Below are 8148 nucleotides of genomic sequence, written 5' to 3' on the forward strand. Positions count from 1 at the left end.
CCCATTAGAGGGAATTCATGCTTTTTACACCATTCATCAATCTTTAGTTTTCTCATTACATCAACAATTGTGTGGCTGCAAAGTTACAACAGTGGTACTCATTAAATGTTGGTTTAGGATACAGTCCATTGTAATAAATATGTATTTGGAAAACATGTAACTTTAATCTTTGAACATTTTTATAGAATGTAGGTTATGACCCGCGGAGGCGGGGCATAACCTTATATCCCGATGAAATGGTAAAATAATGACAATGTCATGACATGATTTAACCAGGTGCTTTGGGTGGGAAACACTGTTAACACATTTAAGATGACAAGTCTTAATTTATATATCAAGCAAGCACAGTGTGAATACTGCTGAAGATGCCTACTTCATTTCATAGACAGAAAAGGTTACAATCTGCATCTGACTCCATCAAAAACACCCACAGAGCTAGACAATCATGAGAAAGGTTTTTTTTTATTTCACAAACATAACATTTTAAAGATACCCCATCGATTGCCCATCACCCAGTCATTGGCCCATGGTTTTATAATGCAATCCAATAAAACACCACCAGAATAAGTAACCAGAGATCAATCAAGATCTTCCTGACAAAATCTCAAAAATATATTATATCCTTCACAAACATATCATTTATTTCAGGGCAATATTGTGTTCATATTGTTGGTCTACACCCATAACTGTAAATGGTAATCAGAAGATCATGGTTGAGCCCCAGTCACCACCATTGTGTCCTGAGTAGGCACTTAACTCAGGTTGCTCGGGATTGTCCTGTAATAAGTGCACGTATAACATTGGTAATCAGAAGATCACTGGTTTGAGCCCACAGTCACCACCATTGTGTCCTTGAGTAAGGCACTTAACTCCAGGTTGCTCTGGGGGATTGTCCCTGTAATAAGTGCACTCTAAGTCAGCTTTGGACAAAAGCGTCTGCCAAATGCATAAATGTAAATGTAGTGCTCAAGTTGCAGGATTAGCAAATTTGCTGATGTGTAAAGAGGACATGGTATGATATAAAGTCTGGCATTTCCCCATAATAGCATATTGCCGCAGTGCATGTCAAGAAAGATGGAGTTGCTTGAGAGGTGAAGACATGGGCTTGAACTCAACCGACTGTTAGGAAGCCTGTATTGGTAACAGTTTACATGGTGCAGAAAGGCATTAAATAAATTAAACAAATACAAAGAAATACAAAGGAATATCAGACTGAGATGATTATGACTGCAACAGATAGCAAAGAGAACGTGACAAGCGCTTTGTCTTCTCGGCGTGTTTGATGTAGGCGAGGAGAACCGAGGGATGACTGGTGTCTCAGAAGGACAATCTCTCCTGTTTGCGGCATCCATGGAGAGGGCAGATATTCTGATGGGGTCTGGCTGCTGCCGTCTTCTCCGTTTAAACTCTTCCTGCACACTGGACATGCTGTGTGGCCATAGAACAGAATATAGTTTACATTAGATTTGGGCAGTTTTATTTTAGTCCTATTTCACACAATGCTCATGCTGTTCTTTGACCATTGTCTGGCAAGTCAAATATACCTCAGCAAAATCCTCCACTGCTAATGTTAAATGACTGGTATAGTAGGGCAACTTCAGCATTGGTGATTAATTTAGCATCTAATAATGTATAGTTGATTGTAATTTGACATTCCTTTAAGGCAATTCTAAAGGTAAAGCTGGCAAAATTCTATATAAGAGCTTATTGTTCTGTGCCATTAACCTCCATTCCTCTCCAAACTATTAACACATTAATTAGCCACATATTTGCACTGGGCAACACTCTGTTCCTTCATTACAATAAACAATAGGAAATGTTTGAGTCGACCCCATATAAATGTTTCTACCAGGTAGCCAAAGCATGTTCTAAATTCCTTTAGGTCCTAATACCTGAATTGAGCAGTGTGAATATCATATAAAGTACTAAATGTCATTAAGGATCTGTTTTGTTTGTTTATTTTACAAAAGCACAACTCTCTTTGTTATGACGACTCACCATTTCCAGCCATGGTACAATACATTCTGAATGAAAGTGGTTACAGGGTAGCTGTCTGACTGGCTCTCCCACTGCGAAGTTCTCTCTATGCACTGGACATTCCATACAGCAGTCTACAGGAGAAAAATAAATGTTTATCAATACCACTGTGGTTAGAAGGGGTGGGGAAATAAGTAAATAAATCAATACTTTGATGCATTGCGATGCGGAAGTGGAGGATTCGAATGGATTCCCTAAATGTTAATTGGTAACTTAATGTCGACAGAACAAAAGAGGCAGAACTTGGAAGTGCAGCGCCAGACAGTTGGTGGTGTGCACATAAACCAGTGTTCCCCCTATTCGGCACGTCGCTGCTCCTGAATTATGACTGCCTCTACAAAAATTTCACAGGGTTATCATTATCAAGTGCAACAAACAGACTGTATATAAAAGCAACTAATGATTTTCACTCGCACACCGTGTGAGCACGGTAACATTCATTACACATACGTGCAATTTTGTACGTAATGCAGTGTTTTAAACAAAATGGCTAACTGTGGCGCACGGCCCGGGGGGGGGGGTAGGTGGCAATTGATATTGACTAGTAGCTATGTACATAGTGCTAACCTCGGCCACCCAGCTGTAGGCTATTCTTAACATATCTATCCTTATTAACTAGGCTCCGTACATGCTTACTAATTTAATTGAAAGTGGGTCTCAGAAATTGACAGCATTGTGTTGAACAGATTTGCGCAGCGGTGTTCATGATACTAACGTTAACCATTCAACTTCGGAGTGATTCACTAATCTTCTCTGCGCGGAAAAGCCGGCAAAAATCCTTCCTCCAGTGCATGATCATGTTTTGATTCAGACTGCACAAAGAGGGCCGTTTACAGACGGGTCAGTTGTCAATGTGTTTGTGTGAGATGGGGGGGTTAGCGGCGTTCCATAGAGGTGCTGAGCGAATATATGCACTGCGCGCAACACACGATATTGTGGCGGACCGCCACAAATAAATCAATGTATGGGAAACACTAATGTAACGTCAGTGCATCAAATATTATAATACAAAACAGACACACAGAAAACATCTCGGAATTAAGTAACATAACAAAAGGACACCTCAATTTATAAAAACCTGTTGACAGTTCAATAGACTAGGAAAAACTTTACAAAAAACCTTAATATTAACTTGTGTCCCAACAACATGCATCTGTTCAGGATCTGTGCTTGTTTATACTGATGTCATCATACTTAATCAGATCCACAAGTCATGCACACCTGTACGGCAAAAACAAATTCATATTTGCATGCAGAATATTCACTCATAAAAGTGAATGAAATGCTTGCACCGTGAGAACCCTGTTAATTATTCTGTTAGTTGAGTGTTTAGTCGCACTGGAACTAATTTATCATCTGCATATACCTGATGAGCTTGTGGTTCCCATCTATGTGCCACAGCGAAACACTACAATGCATACGTAATTAAACATACCTTTATGTGGGTGGAATGTTTCCATAGCAGGATGGAGGAAGAGACCAACTCTGAAAGTTGCAAGTCTTGTTTGCCCCCGTCGCTTTGGTCCTCTAATGGGAGTATTTTGTCTGAACATCCTCAGCCTGAAAAAGTGACAGAAAATGTGAGACCGGAAATGCAAAGCCAAAAGCCTATATAGACAATGTCCAGAAAAACATACATAACATATCCATAACTAATGGCAAGTGGTTAGTTGATGTTAAAATAGGCCTATTAAATATTATACACGCAAAGTGGTCATTTTAGGACATCCTCGGCTGCTTTAATCATAAGATGTACTATGTTAAACTTAGATGGCGCTTGTATGCAGTGAGGCAGAATTTTGGCTGAATACAAAAGCCATGTAAAGCATCTCATAAATCTGATGTATATGGAAAATCCAGCTCCTTGCCCCACAAATGGCTGCCTGACAAAGGATAACTAAACCAGTCAACTGACATCTAAACATGATTGCAACACACAAATTTGACCAAATAGACCAAATAGATCTACTACAACTGATGGGTGACAAACGACAGAATGACCACCATACAGCTACAGTCACACCGACCTGTTCACAGTTGGGGGCCTGGCCAGGGGGCGATCCTTTCCCAAAGCATGGAAATGGTGATGTCAACAAGGTGTCATGTCTTATACAGAGATCTTGCGTTCACTTGACAAAGAATGCTACATTCAAAGATTAAACAATCAATAATATGACATGTTACTCGAAGGCAGGATGAAAGTTAGATAACGTTACTGACAGACCATAATTCCACTGCCATCAATAAATATTTTAAACTGAGCTGCTGAAACATTCGGCGTTAGTGCAGTCCTCCATTTATTAAAACCTTTAACTGCAGTAATGTTTCTATCAAAAGGTGCCATTTCCACGCATTGCATTTTTGCTAAGTTAGCTTGCTACGTAGTTAGGCTAATGTTGGCAAACACTACAACACACACTTCAACCCCAATGAAATTCACCGAGACGCAGAATATATTATTAACACCACTTTAACATTACATTACTTTACTTAAATTACTCCGTCAAATGTTTATTATGGTTAAGAGGAGACTCCAATAACATTAATAAAGTTGCATGAGGAACGCAAACTTCACGTTAAACATTTTGAAACACGGTGAATTGGGGTCCTTTACAGATATTTCCCAGCTAATTCAAAGTACTCCCCTTTCTACAAGACTCTCAGAAGAACTCGGCTGCTCCTGTCTGTTCTGAATTCGTTCAATTATATCTGTTACTCACGTAATCTTCGCGATTCAGCATACTGCACCGTCCGCATCCAAACAACCGGACTGAAGCAAGCCGCGCAGGTCTCACGCACAGATCAAAGAGGCTGCAAATGAGTGGAGGAGGGAGGCAGTGTTGTGATTGGCTGCAGCTTAACAAGCAATTAAGCAGCCTGTAACACTTGCACTTGTATTACAACACTAGAAACCAGAAGCTCCAAATGTTTAAGGTTATATGCACTGATTTTAGGTAGTTAAAAATAATTGGAATATAGGCTACCTAATTTATAATAAGTGTCCTGATGCACAGTTAGTTAAATGTAAGACATAATCACAAATTGTGTAATTATAATAATTTACTGAGAATTCAGTATAATCAAAACTGAGTTGAAGCAGCCAAATATGAGCAGATATAATCTAGGCAATGAGTGATAGGCCACAGTTTAACAATTATATCATGCTGCCTGCAACAGTTGCTCTACTTGGTTGGTTAAACCCAAAGGCCAGCCTATTGTAGCCATCAATGATTGTCTACTAGAGACATTATCTATTAATTAACTATTTTGATCATTTTCTTAAACCATCTGTTCAGAGGCTTCCATCATATATTAAAGATTGATTTATTCAACAAGATATCAACATTAAAAAGTTACCCAATGATGTTATTCTGGCCACCTTAGATGTGGAAAGCCTCTACACAAATATCTTCCTTGTAAGAGGTCTTGAGGCTCTTGAGTATTATTTAAGACTGCACTGAGGAAGCACTACAACCCTGTACCTTTATTTGTGAGCTGATTTGGTCCTTAAACTGAACTACTTCTCCTTCATTTAAGTTTTCTTCCTACAATGTAAAGGAACATTAATGGGTTCTACTTTTGCACTGGAATATGATAATTTATATGTTTTTGTTTTTACCAAACGGGTGCCATTTCCACTAATTTTTCATGAAGAACAAATTTTTTTTTTTAAACCTACAAGTTGAAAGATATGTTAATCCTCCAAAAAACAAATATTTTTCCACCTCAGGCACAAAATCCTTATTAATATTATCCTTTTTATTCAGGCAAGGGAGCCTTTCTTGTACCACCCCGTTAGAGTAGTAATACAAGAAATAGATTTTTAAAATCTAATGTTTTCCTAATAGTAAAATGTCCTTTTTTGGAAACCATCAATAGAAAGTCTGTAATTTAATAAAAAAAATGTATTCTTAGATTTTTAATCTTAAAATATGAATTTGACACTTCAATGGCCTCATTGTTTGTACTGAAAAAACAAATTCACTTAAAAAATACAAATAAAGTTACATTTATCTGATTAGTCCACACAACAAGAACATCATTCAACATTCATTTCTGTAACATTTCATTTCCTTTCCATAAAATTTTAACAAAATGCCCCTGTGACGGGGCGGTAACTGATGTGGCGGGGTGGTTCACTGTTACAGGGTGGTATGGACAATGTGTTTCTCTATATGAACTGCTGGTTTTAACCTTTATAAAACTGGGGATGGGAAACATTAAAATTGGAGATGTAATGGAAAACGTTGGTCATGCTCTGAATACCTGAAAAGAGCATCATAATGGTGAATGTGAGAGTCGCATCCACACATCCCTCTAAACTACAAAAAAAGCTGCTCAAAGAGTACCCAAAGAGGTTGGATGGATAAAGATACAAAGATATTATTAGAGAACATTGCTATTACATTCAGAAATGGGGATGCAAACTTTAGAACCAATGATATTTTGAACATTTTACAAAAAAATTATGAACAAACAATTTTTGAACAATTTATTCCTTGTAATAATGAAGAACATTTTCTAGACTTTGTTCATATACATCACAATACTTTTTGCATTCAACTGTATAAAAGGAAGTTGTACAATAAATAAAAAATATAAATGATGAGTCAGTGAAAGAGATAGTGAGAGAGTGAGTGAGTGAGAGAGTGACTGAAAGATATAGTGAGTGAGTGAGTGAGTGAGTGAGTGACTGAAAGATATAGTGAGTGAGTGAGTGAGTGAGTGAGTGACTGAAAGATATAGTGAGTGAGTGAGTGAGTGAGTGAGTGAGTGACTGACTGACTGACTGAAAGATATAGTGAGTGAGTGAGTGACTGAGTGACTGAAAGATATAGTGAGTGAGTGAGAGAGTGAGTGAGTGAGTGAGTAAGTGACTGACTGACTGACTGAAAGATATAGTGAGTGAGTGAGTGAGTGAGTGAGTGAGTGACTGAAAGATATAGTGAGTGAGTGAGTGAGTGAGTGACTGAAAGATATAGTGAGTGAGTGAGTGAGTGAGTGAGTGAGTGACTGACTGACTGACTGAAAGATATAGTGAGTGAGTGAGTGACTGAGTGACTGAAAGATATAGTGAGTGAGTGAGAGAGTGAGTGAGTGAGTGAGTAAGTGACTGACTGACTGACTGAAAGATATAGTGAGTGAGTGAGTGACTGAGTGACTGAAAGATATAGTGAGTGAGTGAGAGAGTGAGTGAGTGAGTGAGTAAGTGACTGACTGACTGACTGAAAGATATAGTGAGTGAGTGAGTGACTGAGTGACTGAAAGATATAGTGAGTGAGTGAGAGAGTGAGTGAGTGAGTGACTGACTGACTGACTGAAAGATATAGTGAGAGAGTGAGAGAGTGAGTGAGTGAGTGAGTGAGTGACTGACTGACTGAAAGATATAGTGAGTGAGTGAGAGAGTGAGTGAGTGAGTGACTGACTGACTGACTGAAAGATATAGTGAGAGAGTGAGAGAGTGAGTGAGTGAGTGAGTGAGTGACTGACTGACTGAAAGATATAGTGAGTGAGTGAGTGAGTGAGTGACTGACTGAAAGATATAGTGAGAGAGTGAGAGAGTGAGTGAGTGAGTGAGTGAGTGACTGACTGACTGAAAGATATAGTGAGTGAGTGAGTGAGTGAGTGACTGACTGAAAGATATAGTGAGTGATGAGTGACTGACTGACTGACTGACTGAAAGATATAGTGAGAGAGTGAGTGAGTGAGTGATGAGTGACTGAAAGAGATAGTAAGTGATAGTAAGTGAGTGAGTGAACCAAGACAGGAAGCAGAACCACCCCATCACATCCCTTACCACCACGTCACAATAAAACATGTGATGGGGTGGTACATTTCATCCCAAAATGGCTGCAGATCTCACATGTGGTCAAATTCCTCACATAGAATAAATGCATTCAATCTGAAATATTATAATATAATTTTCTTTGCATTAATAATGTAAAAAATGTAATAAAAAACAGTTTTCCCTATCTATTTTGCATGACGGGGTGGTTGGTTTGAGCTTGAGGGACCCTGCCTAACATGAAAAAGCAACAAATAAACAAAGTAAAAGAATGTCAGTACTTGCCTGCTTTTGTTCATGGTGGCTATAAGGCTCAAATTATGTAA

At 38.6% G+C, this 8148-nt stretch overlaps 1 long non-coding RNA gene across 2 annotated transcripts; it reads right to left on the reverse strand.

Annotated features, from left to right (window-relative positions):
* Positions 1 to 950: 950 nt before the first annotated feature.
* On the reverse strand, positions 951 to 5053 carry LOC127625698 (uncharacterized). 2 transcript variants are annotated; one of them, XR_007968338.1, is made up of 4 exons: positions 4758 to 5053; positions 3473 to 3597; positions 1999 to 2111; positions 951 to 1428 (listed from the first exon to the last, which is right to left on the reverse strand). It is a non-coding gene; the product is annotated as an uncharacterized LOC127625698 (long non-coding RNA). The 2 variants fall into 2 exon arrangements; XR_007968339.1 differs by lacking the exon at positions 4758 to 5053 and adding an exon at positions 4065 to 4094.
* Positions 5054 to 8148: the final 3095 nt, after the last annotated feature.

Source organism: Xyrauchen texanus, chromosome 3, assembly GCF_025860055.1.
Source record: "Xyrauchen texanus isolate HMW12.3.18 chromosome 3, RBS_HiC_50CHRs, whole genome shotgun sequence".
Lineage (NCBI taxonomy): Eukaryota > Metazoa > Chordata > Actinopteri > Cypriniformes > Catostomidae > Xyrauchen > Xyrauchen texanus.